General features: G+C 59.7%; 1 long non-coding RNA gene across 1 annotated transcript in view; it reads left to right on the top strand.

Moving 5' to 3' along the window:
• The window catches only part of LOC139828242 (uncharacterized), a 61,799-nt gene extending 43,606 nt beyond the window's left edge, over window positions 1-18,193 (top strand). Inside the window, exon 3 of the long non-coding RNA XR_011739619.1 lies at window positions 17,403-18,193. This is a non-coding gene — a long non-coding RNA (uncharacterized lncRNA). The remainder of the gene's footprint in view (window positions 1-17,402) is intronic.
• The last annotated feature ends 342 nt before the right edge of the window (window positions 18,194-18,535 follow it).

Raw genomic sequence — 18,535 nt, 5'->3', positions numbered from 1 at the left:
CAGGAACCCCCATTGTCCCCAGGGCCCATTGTGACATCCTGGGGATCCCTCCTTGTCCCCAGAGCCCATTGTGACGTCCCAGGACCCCCCATTGTCCCCAGGACCTATTGTGACATTCAGGGGACCCCCTTTGTCACTGGGGCCCATTGTGACACCATGGAGACCCCCGCTTGTCCTCAGGGTCCATTGTGACATCCTGGGCACCCCCCATTTTCCCCAGGACCCATTGTGACATCCCATGACCCCCTTTGTCCCCAGTGCTATTGTGAAATCCTGGGGACCCCTTTTGTCCCCAGGGCCCATTGTGGCACCATGGGGAACCCCTTTGTCACTGGGGGCCATTGTGACATTCCAGGATTCCACTTTGACCCCAGGGCTCGTTCTGACACCTTGGAGACTCCCATTGTCCCCAGGGCCCATTGTGACATCCTGGGCAACCCCATTGTCCCCAGGGCCCGTTGTGACATCTGGGGGACGCCCTTGTCCCCAGGACCCATCGTGGCACCGTGGGGACCCTCCTTGTCACTTGGGCCCATTGTGACACCATGGGGACCCCCCCTTTGTCCCCAGTGCCCATTGTGACATTCAGGGGACCTACCATTGTCCCCAGGGCCCATTGTGACATCCTCGGCACCCCCTTGTCCCCAGGGCCCATTGTGACATCCTGGGGATCCCTCCTTGTCCCCAGGGCCCATTGTGACGTCCCAGGACCCCCCTTTGTCCCCAGGGCCCATTGTAGCACCATGGGGACCCCCTTTGACCCCAGGGCCCATTGTGGCACCATGGCAACCCCTTTTGTCCCCAGGGCCCATTGTGACATTCTTGGACCCCACTTTGTCCCCAGGGCCTATTGTGACACCATGGGGACCCCTCCTTGTCACTGGGGACCCATTGTGACACCATGGGGACCCCCCCTTGTCCTCAGGACTCATTCTGACATCCTGGACACCCCCCATTGTCCCCAGGGCCCATTGTGACATCCAATGCACCCCCTTGTCCCCAGGGCCCATTGTGACATTCAGGGGACCCCTCTTTGTCCCCAGGGCCCATTGTGACATCCTGGGGACCCCCCCTTGTCCCCAGGGCCCATTGTGACGTCCCAGGACCTGACATTGTCCCCAGGGCCCATTATGACATCCACTGCACCCCCTTGTCCCCAGGGCCCATTGTGACGTCCCAGGACCCCCCATTGTCCCCAGGGCCCATTGTGACATTCAGGGGACCCCCCTTTGTCCCCAGGGCCCATTCTGATATAGTGGGGACGCCCCTTGTCCCCAGGGCCCATTGTGACATGCTGGGGACGCTCTTTGTCCCCAGGGCCCATTGTGACATCCTGGGGACCCTCCTTGTCCCCAGAGCCCATTGTGACATCCAGGGGACCCCCTTTGTCCCCAGGGCCCATTGTGGCACCATGAGGCCCCTCTTTGTCACCGGAGGCCATTGTGACATCCCATGACCCCCCTTTGTCCCCAGTGCTATTGTGAAATCCTGGGGACCCCTTTCGTCCCCAGGGCCCATGATGACACCATGGGGAACCCCTTTGTCACTGGGGGCCATTGTGACATTCCAGGACCCCCCATTGTCCCCAGGGCCCATTGTGACATCCTGGGGATCCCTCCTTGTCTTCAGGGCCCATGGTGATGTCCGAGGACCCCCATTGTCCCCAGGGCCCATTGTGACATCCTCTGCACCCCCTTGTCCCCAGGGCCCATTGTGACATTCAGGGGACCCCTCTTTGTCCCCAGGGCCCATTGTGACATCCTGGGGATCCCTCCTTGTCCCCAGGGCTTATTGTGACATCCTGGAGATCCCTCCTTGTCCCCAGGGCCCATTGTGACGTCCCAGGACCCCCCATTGTCCCCAGGACCTATTGTGACATTCAGGGGACCCCCTTTGTCACTGGGGCTCATTGTGACAACATGGGGACCCCTCCTTGTCACTGGGGACCCATTATGACACCATGGGGACCCCCCTTGTCCTCAGGACTCATTCTCACATCCTGGACACCCCACATTGTCCCCAGGGCCCATTGTGACATCCACTGCACCCCCTTGTCCCCAGGGCCCATTGTAACATTCAGGGGACCCCTCTTTGTCCCCAGGGCCCATTGTGACATCCTGGGGACCCCCCCTTGTCCCCAGGGCCCATTGTGACGTCCCAGGACCCCCCATTGTGCCCAGGACCCATTGTGACACTATGGGGACCCCCCCTTGTGCCCAGGGCCCATTGTGACACTGTGGGTACCACCCTTGTCTGCAGGGCTCATTGAGACATCCCAGGAGCCCCCATTGTCCCCAGGGCCCATTGTGACATCCTGGGGACCCCCCCTTGTCCCCAGGGCCCATTGTGACGTCCCAGGACCCCCCATTGTCCCCAGGACCCATTGTGACACTATGGGGACCCCCCCTTGTGCCCAGGGCCCATTGTGACACCGTGGGTACCACCCTTGTCTGCAGGGCTCATTGAGACATCCCAGGAGCCCCCATTGTCCCCAGGGCCCATTGTGACATTCAGGGGACCCCTCTTTGTCCCCAGGGCCCATTGTGACATCCTGGGGACGCCCCCTTGTCCCCAGGGCTCATTGTGACGTCCCAAGACCCCCCATTGTCCCCAGGACCTATTGTGACATCCTCTGCACCCCCTTGTCCCCAGAGCTCATTGTGACATTCAGGGAACCCCTCTTTGTCCCCAGGGCCCATTGTGACATCCTGGGGACCCCCCCTTGTCCCCAGGGCCCATTGTGACGTCCCAGGAACCCCCATTGTCCCCAGGGCCCATTGTGACATCCTGGGGATCCCTCCTTGTCCCCAGAGCCCATTGTGACGTCCCAGGACCCCCCATTGTCCCCAGGACCTATTGTGACATTCAGGGGACCCCCTTTGTCACTGGGGCCCATTGTGACACCATGGAGACCCCCGCTTGTCCTCAGGGTCCATTGTGACATCCTGGGCACCCCCCATTTTCCCCAGGACCCATTGTGACATCCCATGACCCCCTTTGTCCCCAGTGCTATTGTGAAATCCTGGGGACCCCTTTTGTCCCCAGGGCCCATTGTGGCACCATGGGGAACCCCTTTGTCACTGGGGGCCATTGCGACATTCCAGGATTCCACTTTGACCCCAGGGCTCGTTCTGACACCTTGGAGACTCCCATTGTCCCCAGGGCCCATTGTGACATCCTGGGCAACCCCATTGTCCCCAGGGCCCGTTGTGACATCTGGGGGACGCCCTTGTCCCCAGGACCCATCGTGGCACCGTGGGGACCCTCCTTGTCACTTGGGCCCATTGTGACACCATGGGGACCCCCCCTTTGTCCCCAGTGCCCATTGTGACATTCAGGGGACCTACCATTGTCCCCAGGGCCCATTGTGACATCCTCGGCACCCCCTTGTCCCCAGGGCCCATTGTGACATCCTGGGGATCCCTCCTTGTCCCCAGGGCCCATTGTGACGTCCCAGGACCCCCCTTTGTCCCCAGGGCCCATTGTAGCACCATGGGGACCCCCTTTGACCCCAGGGCCCATTGTGGCACCATGGCAACCCCTTTTGTCCCCAGGGCCCATTGTGACATTCTTGGACCCCACTTTGTCCCCAGGGCCTATTGTGACACCATGGGGACCCCTCCTTGTCACTGGGGACCCATTGTGACACCATGGGGACCCCCCCTTGTCCTCAGGACTCATTCTGACATCCTGGACACCCCCCATTGTCCCCAGGGCCCATTGTGACATCCAATGCACCCCCTTGTCCCCAGGGCCCATTGTGACATTCAGGGGACCCCTCTTTGTCCCCAGGGCCCATTGTGACATCCTGGGGACCCCCCCTTGTCCCCAGGGCCCATTGTGACGTCCCAGGACCTGACATTGTCCCCAGGGCCCATTGTGACATCCTCTGCACCCCCTTGTCCCCAGGGCCCATTGTGACGTCCCAGGACCCCCCATTGTCCCCAGGGCCCATTGTGACATTCAGGGGACCCCCCTTTGTCCCCAGGGCCCATTCTGATACCGTGGGGACGCCCCTTGTCCCCAGGGCCCATTGTGACATGCTGGGGACGCTCTTTGTCCCCAGGGCCCATTGTGACATCCTGGGGACCCTCCTTGTCCCCAGAGCCCATTGTGACATCCAGGGGACCCCCTTTGTCCCCAGGGCCCATTGTGGCACTATGAGGCCCCTCTTTGTCACCGGAGGCCATTGTGACATCCCATGACCCCCCTTTGTCCCCAGTGCTATTGTGAAATCCTGGGGACCCCTTTCGTCCCCAGGGCCCATGATGACACCATGGGGAACCCCTTTGTCACTGGGGGCCATTGTGACATTCCAGGACCCCCCATTGTCCCCAGGGCCCATTGTGACATCCTGGGGATCCCTCCTTGTCTTCAGGGCCCATGGTGATGTCTGAGGACCCCCATTGTCCCCAGGGCCCATTGTGACATCCTCTGCACCCCCTTGTCCCCAGGGCCCATTGTGACATTCAGGGGACCCCTCTTTGTCCCCAGGGCCCATTGTGACATCCTGGGGATCCCTCCTTGTCCCCAGGGCTTATTGTGACATCCTGGAGATCCCTCCTTGTCCCCAGGGCCCATTGTGACGTCCCAGGACCCCCCATTGTCCCCAGGACCTATTGTGACATTCAGGGGACCCCCTTTGTCACTGGGGCCCATTGTGACAACATGGGGACCCCTCCTTGTCACTGGGGACCCATTATGACACCATGGGGACCCCCCTTGTCCTCAGGACTCATTCTCACATCCTGGACACCCCACATTGTCCCCAGGGCCCATTGTGACATCCACTGCACCCCCTTGTCCCCAGGGCCCATTGTAACATTCAGGGGACCCCTCTTTGTCCCCAGGGCCCATTGTGACATCCTGGGGACCCCCCCTTGTCCCCAGGGCCCATTGTGACGTCCCAGGACCCCCCATTGTGCCCAGGACCCATTGTGACACTATGGGGACCCCCCCTTGTGCCCAGGGCCCATTGTGACACTGTGGGTACCACCCTTGTCTGCAGGGCTCATTGAGACATCCCAGGAGCCCCCATTGTCCCCAGGGCCCATTGTGACATCCTGGGGACCCCCCCTTGTCCCCAGGGCCCATTGTGACGTCCCAGGACCCCCCATTGTCCCCAGGACCCATTGTGACACTATGGGGACCCCCCCTTGTGCCCAGGGCCCATTGTGACACCGTGGGTACCACCCTTGTCTGCAGGGCTCATTGAGACATCCCAGGAGCCCCCATTGTCCCCAGGGCCCATTGTGACATTCAGGGGACCCCTCTTTGTCCCCAGGGCCCATTGTGACATCCTGGGGACGCCCCCTTGTCCCCAGGGCTCATTGTGACGTCCCAAGACCCCCCATTGTCCCCAGGACCTATTGTGACATCCTCTGCACCCCCTTGTCCCCAGAGCTCATTGTGACATTCAGGGAACCCCTCTTTGTCCCCAGGGCCCATTGTGACATCCTGGGGACCCCCCCTTGTCCCCAGGGCCCATTGTGACGTCCCAGGAACCCCCATTGTCCCCAGGGCCCATTGTGACATCCTGGGGATCCCTCCTTGTCCCCAGAGCCCATTGTGACGTCCCAGGACCCCCCATTGTCCCCAGGACCTATTGTGACATTCAGGGGACCCCCTTTGTCACTGGGGCCCATTGTGACACCATGGAGACCCCCGCTTGTCCTCAGGGTCCATTGTGACATCCTGGGCACCCCCCATTTTCCCCAGGACCCATTGTGACATCCCATGACCCCCTTTGTCCCCAGTGCTATTGTGAAATCCTGGGGACCCCTTTTGTCCCCAGGGCCCATTGTGGCACCATGGGGAACCCCTTTGTCACTGGGGGCCATTGCGACATTCCAGGATTCCACTTTGACCCCAGGGCTCGTTCTGACACCTTGGAGACTCCCATTGTCCCCAGGGCCCATTGTGACATCCTGGGCAACCCCATTGTCCCCAGGGCCCGTTGTGACATCTGGGGGACGCCCTTGTCCCCAGGACCCATCGTGGCACCGTGGGGACCCTCCTTGTCACTTGGGCCCATTGTGACACCATGGGGACCCCCCCTTTGTCCCCAGTGCCCATTGTGACATTCAGGGGACCTACCATTGTCCCCAGGGCCCATTGTGACATCCTCGGCACCCCCTTGTCCCCAGGGCCCATTGTGACATCCTGGGGATCCCTCCTTGTCCCCAGGGCCCATTGTGACGTCCCAGGACCCCCCTTTGTCCCCAGGGCCCATTGTAGCACCATGGGGACCCCCTTTGACCCCAGGGCCCATTGTGGCACCATGGCAACCCCTTTTGTCCCCAGGGCCCATTGTGACATTCTTGGACCCCACTTTGTCCCCAGGGCCTATTGTGACACCATGGGGACCCCTCCTTGTCACTGGGGACCCATTGTGACACCATGGGGACCCCCCCTTGTCCTCAGGACTCATTCTGACATCCTGGACACCCCCCATTGTCCCCAGGGCCCATTGTGACATCCAATGCACCCCCTTGTCCCCAGGGCCCATTGTGACATTCAGGGGACCCCTCTTTGTCCCCAGGGCCCATTGTGACATCCTGGGGACCCCCCCTTGTCCCCAGGGCCCATTGTGACGTCCCAGGACCTGACATTGTCCCCAGGGCCCATTGTGACATCCTCTGCACCCCCTTGTCCCCAGGGCCCATTGTGACGTCCCAGGACCCCCCATTGTCCCCAGGGCCCATTGTGACATTCAGGGGACCCCCCTTTGTCCCCAGGGCCCATTCTGATACCGTGGGGACGCCCCTTGTCCCCAGGGCCCATTGTGACATGCTGGGGACGCTCTTTGTCCCCAGGGCCCATTGTGACATCCTGGGGACCCTCCTTGTCCCCAGAGCCCATTGTGACATCCAGGGGACCCCCTTTGTCCCCAGGGCCCATTGTGGCACTATGAGGCCCCTCTTTGTCACCGGAGGCCATTGTGACATCCCATGACCCCCCTTTGTCCCCAGTGCTATTGTGAAATCCTGGGGACCCCTTTCGTCCCCAGGGCCCATTATGACACCATGGGGAACCCCTTTGTCACTGGGGGCCATTGTGACATTCCAGGACCCCCCATTGTCCCCAGGGCCCATTGTGACATCCTGGGGATCCCTCCTTGTCTTCAGGGCCCATGGTGATGTCTGAGGACCCCCATTGTCCCCAGGGCCCATTGTGACATCCTCTGCACCCCCTTGTCCCCAGGGCCCATTGTGACATTCAGGGGACCCCTCTTTGTCCCCAGGGCCCATTGTGACATCCTGGGGATCCCTCCTTGTCCCCAGGGCTTATTGTGACATCCTGGAGATCCCTCCTTGTCCCCAGGGCCCATTGTGACGTCCCAGGACCCCCCATTGTCCCCAGGACCTATTGTGACATTCAGGGGACCCCCTTTGTCACTGGGGCCCATTGTGACAACATGGGGACCCCTCCTTGTCACTGGGGACCCATTATGACACCATGGGGACCCCCCTTGTCCTCAGGACTCATTCTCACATCCTGGACACCCCACATTGTCCCCAGGGCCCATTGTGACATCCACTGCACCCCCTTGTCCCCAGGGCCCATTGTAACATTCAGGGGACCCCTCTTTGTCCCCAGGGCCCATTGTGACATCCTGGGGACCCCCCCTTGTCCCCAGGGCCCATTGTGACGTCCCAGGACCCCCCATTGTCCCCAGGGCCCATTGTAACATCCTGGGGACCCTTTTGTCCCAAGACTTCATTGTGACATCCTGGGGACCCCCCTTGTCCTCAGGGTCCCTTGTGACAGCCCAGGACCTTACATTGTCCCCAGGGCCCATTGTGATATCTGGGGGACCCCCTTGTTCCCAAGGCCCATTGTGACATCCTGGGGACCCACCCTTGTCCCCAGGGCCCATTGTGACATCCCAGGACCCCCCATTGTCCCCAGGGCCCATTGTGACATTTTGGGAATCCCTCCTTGTCCCCCGGGCCCATTGTGACGTCCCAGGACCCCCCATTGTCCCCAGGGCCCATTGTGACATCCTCTGCACCCCCTTGTCCCCAGAGCTCATTGTGACATTCAGGGAACCCCTCTTTGTCCCCAGGGCCCATTGTGACATCCTGGGGACCCCCCCTTGTCCCCAGGGCCCATTGTGACGTCCCAGGAACCCCCATTGTCCCCAGGGCCCATTGTGACATCCTGGGGATCCCTCCTTGTCCCCAGAGCCCATTGTGACGTCCCAGGACCCCCCATTGTCCCCAGGACCTATTGTGACATTCAGGGGACCCCCTTTGTCACTGGGGCCCATTGTGACACCATGGAGTCCCCCGCTTGTCCTCAGGGTCCATTGTGACATCCTGGGCACCCCCCATTTTCCCCAGGACCCATTGTGACATCCCATGACCCCCTTTGTCCCCAGTGCTATTGTGAAATCCTGGGGACCCCTTTTGTCCCCAGGGCCCATTGTGGCACCATGGGGAACCCCTTTGTCACTGGGGGCCATTGTGACATTCCAGGATTCCACTTTGACCCCAGGGCTCGTTCTGACACCTTGGAGACTCCCATTGTCCCCAGGGCCCATTGTGACATCCTGGGCAACCCCATTGTCCCCAGGGCCCGTTGTGACATCTGGGGGACGCCCTTGTCCCCAGGACCCATCGTGGCACCGTGGGGACCCTCCTTGTCACTTGGGCCCATTGTGACACCATGGGGACCCCCCCTTTGTCCCCAGTGCCCATTGTGACATTCAGGGGACCTACCATTGTCCCCAGGGCCCATTGTGACATCCTGGGGATCCCTCCTTGTCCCCAGGGCCCATTGTGACGTCCCAGGACCCCCCTTTGTCCCCAGGGCCCATTGTAGCACCATGGGGACCCCCTTTGACCCCAGGGCCCATTGTGGCACCATGGCAACCCCTTTTGTCCCCAGGGCCCATTGTGACATTCTTGGACCCCACTTTGTCCCCAGGGCCTATTGTGACACCATGGGGACCCCTCCTTGTCACTGGGGACCCATTGTGACACCATGGGGACCCCCCCTTGTCCTCAGGACTCATTCTGACATCCTGGACACCCCCCATTGTCCCCAGGGCCCATTGTGACATCCAATGCACCCCCTTGTCCCCAGGGCCCATTGTGACATTCAGGGGACCCCTCTTTGTCCCCAGGGCCCATTGTGACATCCTGGGGACCCCCCCTTGTCCCCAGGGCCCATTGTGACGTCCCAGGACCTGACATTGTCCCCAGGGCCCATTGTGACATCCTCTGCACCCCCTTGTCCCCAGGGCCCATTGTGACGTCCCAGGACCCCCCATTGTCCCCAGGGCCCATTGTGACATTCAGGGGACCCCCCTTTGTCCCCAGGGCCCATTCTGATACCGTGGGGACGCCCCTTGTCCCCAGGGCCCATTGTGACATGCTGGGGACGCTCTTTGTCCCCAGGGCCCATTGTGACATCCTGGGGACCCTCCTTGTCCCCAGAGCCCATTGTGACATCCAGGGGACCCCCTTTGTCCCCAGGGCCCATTGTGGCACCATGAGGCCCCTCTTTGTCAGCGGAGGCCATTGTGACATCCCATGACCCCCTTTGTCCCCAGTGCTATTGTGAAATCCTGGGGACCCCTTTCGTCCCCAGGGCCCATTATGACACCATGGGGAACCCCTTTGTCACTGGGGGCCATTGTGACATTCCAGGACCCCCCATTGTCCCCAGGGCCCATTGTGACATCCTGGGGATCCCTCCTTGTCTTCAGGGCCCATGGTGATGTCCGAGGACCCCCATTGTCCCCAGGGCCCATTGTGACATCCTCTGCACCCCCTTGTCCCCAGGGCCCATTGTGACATTCAGGGGACCCCTCTTTGTCCCCAGGGCCCATTGTGACATCCTGGGGATCCCTCCTTGTCCCCAGGGCTTATTGTGACATCCTGGAGATCCCTCCTTGTCCCCAGGGCCCATTGTGACGTCCCAGGACCCCCCATTGTCCCCAGGACCTATTGTGACATTCAGGGGACCCCCTTTGTCACTGGGGCCCATTGTGACACCATGGGGACCCCTCCTTGTCACTGGGGACCCATTATGACACCATGGGGACCCCCCTTGTCCTCAGGACTCATTCTCACATCCTGGACACCCCACATTGTCCCCAGGGCCCATTGTGACATCCACTGCACCCCCTTGTCCCCAGGGCCCATTGTAACATTCAGGGGACGGCTCTTTGTCCCCAGGGGCCATTGTGACATCCTGGGGACCCCCCCTTGTCCCCAGGGCCCATTGTGACGTCCCAGGACCCCCCATTGTCCCCAGGACCTATTGTGACATTCAGGGGACCCCCTTTGTCACTGGGGCCCATTGTGACACCATGGAGACCCCCGCTTGTCCTCAGGGTCCATTGTGAAATCCTGGCCACCCCCTTGCTCCCAGGGCCCGTTGTGGCACCATGGGGACACCCCCTTTGTCCCCAGGGCCCATTGTAGCACCATGGGGACCCCCTTTGACCCCAGGGCCCATTGTGGCACTATGGCAACCCCTTTTGTCCCCAGGGCCCATTGTGACATTCTTTGACCCCACTTTGTCCCCAGGGCCTATTGTGACACCATGGGGACCCCTCCTTGTCACTGGGGACCCATTGTGACACCATGGGGACCCCGCCTTGTCCTCAGGACTCATTCTCACATCCTGGACGCCCCCCATTGTCCCCAGGGCCCATTATGACATCCACTGCTCCCCCTTGTCCCCAGGGCCCATTGTGACATTCAGGGGACCCCTCTTTGTCCCCAGGGCCCATTGTGACATCCTGGGGACCCCCCCTTGTCCCCAGGGCCCATTGTGACGTCCCAGGACCCCCCATTGTCCCCAGGGCCCATTGTGACATCCTGTGGATCCCTCCTTGTCCCCAGGGCCCATTGTGACGTCCCAGGACCCCCCATTGTCTCCAGGGCCCATTGTGATATGCTGGGGAGCCCTCTTTGTCCCCAGGGCCCATTGTGAAATTCAGGGGACCCCAACTTGTCCTCAGGGCCCATTCTGATATCCTGGGGACACTCTTTGTCCCCAGGGCCCATTGTGACATCCCAGGACCGCCTGTTGTCCCCAGGGCCCATTGTGACATCCTGGAGACCCCATTGTCACCAGAGCCCATTGTGATATCCTGGTGACCACCCTTTGTCCCCAGGGCCCATTGTGATATCCTGAGGACCGCCCTTTGTCCCCAGGGCCCATTGTGACGTCCCAGGACCCCCCATTGTCCCCAGGGCCCATTGTGACATTCAGGGGCCCCCGTTTGTCATTGGGGCCCATTGTGAGATCCCAGGACCCCACATTGTCCCAAGGGCCCATTGTGACTTTCAGGGGACTCCACTTTTCCCCAGGACCCATTGTGACACTATAGGGACCCCTCCTTGTGCCCAGTGCCCATTGTGACACCGTGGGTACCACCCTTGTCCCCAGGGCCCATTGTGACATCCTGGGGACACCCCCTTGTCCCCAGGGCCCATTGTGACATTTTGGGAATCCCTCCTTGTCCCCAGGGCCCATTGTGACGTCCCAGGACCCCCCATTGTCCCCAGGACCCATTGTGACATTCAGGGGACCCCCTTTGTCACTGGGGCCCATTGTGAAATCCCAGGACCCCACATTGTCCCCAGGGCCCATTGTGACATCCTGCGGACCCCCCTTTGTCCCCAGGGCCCATTTTGACATTCAGGGGACCCACCATTGTCCTCAGGGCCCATTGTGAGGTCCCAGGACCCCCCATTGTCCCCAGGGCCCATTGTGACATCCTCGGCACCCCCTTGTCCCCAGGGTCAATTGTGACACTATGGGGACCCCCCCTTGTGCCCAGGGCCTATTGTGACACTGTGGGTACCACCCTTGTCTGCAGGGCTCATTGTGACATCCCAGGACCCCCCATTGTCCCCAGGGCCCATTGTGACATTCAGGGGACCCAACTTGTCCCCAGGGCCCATTCTGACACCGTGGGGACGCCCTTTGTCCCCAGGGCCCATTGTGACATGCTGGGGATGCTCTTTGTTCCCAGGGCCCATTGTGACATCCTGGGGACCCTCCTTGTCCCCAGAGCCCATTGTGACATCCAGGGGTCCCCCTTTGTCCCCAGGGCCCATTGTGGCACCATAGGGACCCCTTTGTCCCAAGACTTCATTGTGACATCCTGGGGACCCCCCTTGTCCCCAGGGTCCATTGTGACAGCCCAGGACCTTACATTGTCCCCAGGGCCCATTGTGATATCTGGGGGACCCCCTTGTTCCCAAGGCCCATTGTGACATCCTGGGGACCCACCCTTGTCCCCAGGGCCCATTGTGACATCCCAGGACCCCCCATTGTCCCCAGGGCCCATTGTGACATTTTGGGAATCCCTCCTTGTCCCCCGGGCCCATTGTGACGTCCCAGGACCCCCCATTGTCCCCAGGGCCCATTGTGACATCCTCTGCACCCCCTTGTCCCCAGAGCTCATTGTGACATTCAGGGAACCCCTCTTTGTCCCCAGGGCCCATTGTGACATCCTGGGGACCCCCCCTTGTCCCCAGGGCCCATTGTGACGTCCCAGGAACCCCCATTGTCCCCAGGGCCCATTGTGACATCCTGGGGATCCCTCCTTGTCCCCAGAGCCCATTGTGACGTCCCAGGACCCCCCATTGTCCCCAGGACCTATTGTGACATTCAGGGGACCCCCTTTGTCACTGGGGCCCATTGTGACACCATGGAGACCCCCGCTTGTCCTCAGAGTCCATTGTGACATCCTGGGCACCCCCCATTTTCCCCAGGACCCATTGTGACATCCCATGACCCCCTTTGTCCCCAGTGCTATTGTGAAATCCTGGGGACCCCTTTTGTCCCCAGGGCCCATTGTGGCACCATGGGGAACCCCTTTGTCACTGGGGGCCATTGCGACATTCCAGGATTCCACTTTGACCCCAGGGCTCGTTCTGACACCTTGGAGACTCCCATTGTCCCCAGGGCCCATTGTGACATCCTGGGCAACCCCATTGTCCCCAGGGCCCGTTGTGACATCTGGGGGACGCCCTTGTCCCCAGGACCCATCGTGGCACCGTGGGGACCCTCCTTGTCACTTGGGCCCATTGTGACACCATGGGGACCCCCCCTTTGTCCCCAGGGCCCATTGTGACATCCTCGGCACCCCCTTGTCCCCAGGGCCCATTGTGACATCCTGGGGATCCCTCCTTGTCCCCAGGGCCCATTGTGACGTCCCAGGACCCCCCTTTGTCCCCAGGGCCCATTGTAGCACCATGGGGACCCCCTTTGACCCCAGGGCCCATTGTGGCACCATGGCAACCCCTTTTGTCCCCAGGGCCCATTGTGACATTCTTGGACCCCACTTTGTCCCCAGGGCCTATTGTGACACCATGGGGACCCCTCCTTGTCACTGGGGACCCATTGTGACACCATGGGGACCCCCCCTTGTCCTCAGGACTCATTCTGACATCCTGGACACCCCCCATTGTCCCCAGGGCCCATTGTGACATCCACTGCACCCCCTTGTCCCCAGGGCCCATTGTGACATTCAGGGGACCCCTCTTTGTCCCCAGGGCCCATTGTGACATCCTGGGGACCCCCCCTTGTCCCCAGGGCCCATTGTGACGTCCCACGACCCCCCATTGTCCCCAGGGCCCATTGTGACGTCCCAGGACCCCCCTTTGTCCCCAGGGCCCATTGTGAAATTCAGGGGACCCCAACTTGTCCTCAGGGCTCATTCTGATATCCTGGGGACACTCTTTGTCCCCAGGGCCCATTGTGACATGCCAGGACCGCCTGTTGTCCCCAGGGCCCATTGTGACATCCTGGGGACCCCATTGTCACCAGAGCCCATTGTGATATCCTGGCGACCACCCTTTGTCCCCAGGGCCCATTGTGATATCCTGAGGACCGCCCTTTGTCCCCAGGGCCCATTGTGACGTCCTAGGACCCCCCATTGTCCCCAGGGCCCATTGTGACATTCAGGGGCCCCCGTTTGTCATTGGGGCCCATTGTGAGATCCCAGGACCCCACATTGTCCCAAGGGCCCATTGTGACTTTCAGGGGACCCCACTTGTCCCCAGGACCCATTGTGACACTATAGGGACCCCTCCTTGTGCCCAGTGCCCATTGTGACACCGTGGGTACCACCCTTGTCCGCAGGGCCCATTGTGACATCCTGGGGACACCCCCTTGTCCCCAGGGCCCATTGTGACATTTTGGGAATCCCTCCTTGTCCCCAGGGCCCATTGTGACGTCGCAGGACCCCCCATTGTCCCCAGGACCCATTGTGACATTCAGGGGACCCCCTTTGTCACTGGGGCCCATTGTGAAATCCCAGGACCCCACATTGTCCCTAGGGCCCATTGTAACATCCTGGGGACCCCCCCTTTGTCCCCAGTGCCCATTGTGACATCCTGCGGACCCCCCTTTGTCCCCAGGGCCCATTTTGACATTCAGGGGACCCACCATTGTCCTCAGGGCCCATTGTGAGGTCCCAGGACCCCCCATTGTCCCCAGGGCCCATTGTGACATTCAGAGGACCCCCCTTGTCCCTAGGGCCCATTCTGATACCGTGGGGACCCCCTTTGTCCCCAGGGCCCATTGTGACATGCTGGGGATGCTCTTTGTTCCCAGGGCCCATTGTGACATCCTGGGGACCCTCCTTGTCCCCAGAGCCCATTGTGACATCCAGGGGACCCCCTTTGTCCCCAGGGCCCATTGTGGCACCATAGGGACCCCCTTTGTCACTGGGGCTCATTGTGACATCCCAGGACCCAACCTGGTCTCCAGGGCCCATTGTGACATCCTGGGGACCCCTTTGTCCCAAGACTTCATTGTGACATCCTGGGGACCCCCCTTGTCCTCAGGGTCCCTTGTGACAGCCCAGGACCTTACATTGTCCCCAGGGCCCATTGTGATATCTGGGGGACCCCCTTGTTCCCAAGGCCCATTGTGACATCCTGGGGACCCCCCCTTGTCCCCAGGGCCCATTGTGACATCCCAGGACCTTACTTTGTCCCCAGGGCCCATTGTGACATTTTGGGAATCCCTCCTTGTCCCCCGGGCCCATTGTGACGTCCCAGGACCCCCCATTGTCCCCAGGGCCCATTGTGACATCCTGGGGATCCCTCCTTGTCCCCAGGGCCCATTGTGACATCCCAGGACCCCCCATTGTCCCCAGGGCCCATTGTGACATCCTCTGCACCCCCTTGTCCCCAGAGCTCATTGTGACATTCAGGGAACCCCTCTTTGTCCCCAGGGCCCATTGTGACATCCTGGGGACCCCCCCTTATCCCCAGGGCCCATTGTGACGTCCCAGGACCCCCCATTGTCCCCAGGGCCCATTGTGACATCCTGGGGATCCCTCCTTGTCCCCAGGGCCCATTGTGACGTCCCAGGACCCCCCATTGTCCCCAGGACCTATTGTGAAATTCAAGGGACCCCCTTTGTCACTGGGGCCCATTGTGACACCATGGAGACCCCCGCTTGTCCTCAGGGTCCATTGTGACATCCTGGGCACCCCCCATTTTCCCCAGGACCCATTGTGACATCCTGGCCACCCCCTTGCTCGCAGGGCCCGTTGTGGCACCATGGGGACACCCCCTTTGTCCCCAGGGCCCATTGTGACATCACAGGACCCCCCTTTGTCCCCAGGGCCCATTGTAGCACCATGGGGACCCCCTTTGACCCCAGGGCCCATTGTGGCACCATGGCAACCCCTTTTGTCCCCAGGGCCCATTGTGACATTCTTGGACCCCACTTTGTCCCCAGGGCCTATTGTGACACCATGGGGACCCCTCCTTGTCACTGGGGACCCATTGTGACACCATGGGGAACCCCCTTGTCCTCAGGACTCATTCTGACATCCTGGACACCCCCCATTGTCCCCAGGGCCCATTGTGACATCCACTGCACCCCCTTGTCCCCAGGGCCCATTGTGACATTCAGGGGACCCCTCTTTGTCCCCAGGGCCCATTGTGACATCCTGGGGACCCCCCCTTGTCCCCAGGGCCCATTGTGACGTCCCAGGACCCCCCATTGTCCCCAGGGCCCATTGTGACACTATGGGGACCCCCCTTGTGCCCAGGGCCCATTGTGACACCGTGGGTACCACCCTTGTCCGCAGGGCTCATTGAGACATCCCAGGACCCCCCATTGTCCCCAGGGCCCATTGTGACATTCAGGGGACCCCCCTTTGTCCCCAGGGCCCATTCTGATACCGTGGGGACCCCCTTTGTCCCCAGGGCCCATTGTGACATGCTGGGGACTCTCTTTGTCCCCAGCGCCCATTGTGACATCCTGGGGACCCTCCTTGTCCCCAGAGCCCATTGTGACATCCTGGGGACCCCCCCTTGTCCCCAGGGCCCATTGTCACGTCCCAGGACCCCCCATTGTCCCCAGGGCCCATTGTGATATGCTGGGGAGCCCTCTTTGTCCCCAGGGCCCATTGTGAAATTCAGGGGACCCCAACTTGTCCCCAGGGCCCATTGTGACATCCTGGGGACCCCATTGTCACCAGAGCCCATTGTGATATCCTGGCGACCACCCTTTGTCCCCAGGGCCCATTGTGATATCCTGAGGACCGCCCTTTGTCCCCAGGGCCCATTGTGACATCCCAGGACCCTCTTTGTCCCTGTCGAGGGTTAGGATTGCGGGGTGACAATCAAACCCTGCCAGATGTGTTGTCAACGTCCTCTCCCCCCCCAATTCCCCCTTTTTCCTGTCCCTCTCCCCCTTCCCACTCAGCACAGGCGATTGGGAGGGGAAGAAGCACAGAGGGAAGAGAGTTGGAAAAGTTAAAGATGTTTTACTGATGCTACTGATAAGAACAGGGAAAATAATACAAAATATACAAAACCAATCTTGTAAGTCTCAGCAACTGCAGAGCCAGCACCCAAAGTCCTGGATTAGACTCTGTAGCCAACCGGAGCTGGATTCAGTCTCTCACTAGGCCTCCGTTCGCAGGGACGACCAGCAAGGTCCTCTCCTAATGTCATCCATGAGGAGAAAAGGGCCGAGATCCTCGTGATCTCCCACTTTTATATGAAGCATTCACGTGAACGGAATGTTATACACAGTTGGTCACCGGTTTCTCGTTGCCCCTCTCGCGAGATGTGCATCCGTGCTTATCAATAAGTTTTCATTCCATTGCTGGGTTTGCCAAAACATGTGTTCGGTTCTCCAGGAAAATGCAGCTGACATGAAGCTTGAGCTGACAGGCAAATTCACTAAAAGAGAAACTTGTTTTTTAACAAAACCAGGACATTCCACCCCTTATAATATGACATTCACTGAATACTTAAACCTTATCAATACAATCTATCAATACAATCTAATTAATCACTACTACTATATATATATATATACATATGTACATATATACACAGGAGTAATTAATCAGTGGACCATCCTTTGAAAAGTTCATTAAGTTCATTTTGTCACCACAGTCTCCGAGGGAGGGAAAATGGTCCAAGTGCATCTCATGGCCCCTGTTTGTGGGTTAAGGACACCAACTTCCAAGAAGGTGTCGGGCGCCACTCGAAGAAGCCAGCGCTGGTTTCATCGCCATTGTCTTGATCTGAAAGACACTTATTAAACATTGTTAGTGCGGCAATTCACATCGTACAGTTCAGCATTGCACATTTTCACCTAAAATCAAATCCCCTTGAGGTGCACACCGAACTTCTCCATCCTTGAGCATCACCCACCAGGTGCTGCCAGGTCCCTGGGCAAAAACAATCCCACGAATAGGTTTGCCTGTGCCTGAGGCAGGAGGAACCCAGACTGCCTTTCCTAACATATTTTTCATGTGTACTACAGGGACTTTATCTCCTTCTACAGTCCATAGAATTTCTGATTGGGCAGGCCCGGCTCGATTGGTTGATCCCCTGGTGTTGCCCAACCAAGTGGCTTTTGCTAAATGTGAATCCCAGTTTTTAAAGGCTCCACCACCAAGTGCCTTTAGTGTAGTTTTTAACAAACCATTGCACCTTTCAGTTTTCCCAGAGGCTGGTGCATGATATGCAATATGATATACCCACTCAATACCATGTTCTTTGGCCCAATTGTCTATAATACTGTTTTTGAAATGAGTACCATAGTCTGATTCAATTCTTTCTGGCGTACCCGGCCACCAAAGGACTTGCTTCTCAAGGCCCAAGATGGTATTTCGGGCTGTAGCATGAGGTACGGCAGATGTTTCCAACCATCCAGTGGTTGCTTCCACCATTGTAAGTACATAACGCTTACCTTGACGTGTTTGTGGAAGTGTAATATAATCAATCTGCCAAGCTTCTCCATACTTACACTTTAACCATCACCCCCCACATAAGGACCCCCCATCTAAGGACCCCCCAGTTGTGCCCAGGGCCCATTGTGCCGTCCCAGAACCCCTCATTGTCCCCAGGGCCCATAGTGACATCCTGGCAACCTCCCTTTGTCCCCAGGGCCCATAGTGACATCCCAGGACCCCCAATTGTCCCCAAGGCCCATTGTGACACCATGGGGAACCCCCTTGTCACTGGGGATGCATTGTGACACAATGGGGACCCCCTCTTTGTCTCAGGTGCCCATTGTGACA

Source organism: Patagioenas fasciata, chromosome 6, assembly GCF_037038585.1.
Source record: "Patagioenas fasciata isolate bPatFas1 chromosome 6, bPatFas1.hap1, whole genome shotgun sequence".
NCBI lineage: Eukaryota > Metazoa > Chordata > Aves > Columbiformes > Columbidae > Patagioenas > Patagioenas fasciata.
Note: the sequence above shows the minus strand (reverse complement) of the source record. Positions and strands in the feature narration are given on the sequence as shown.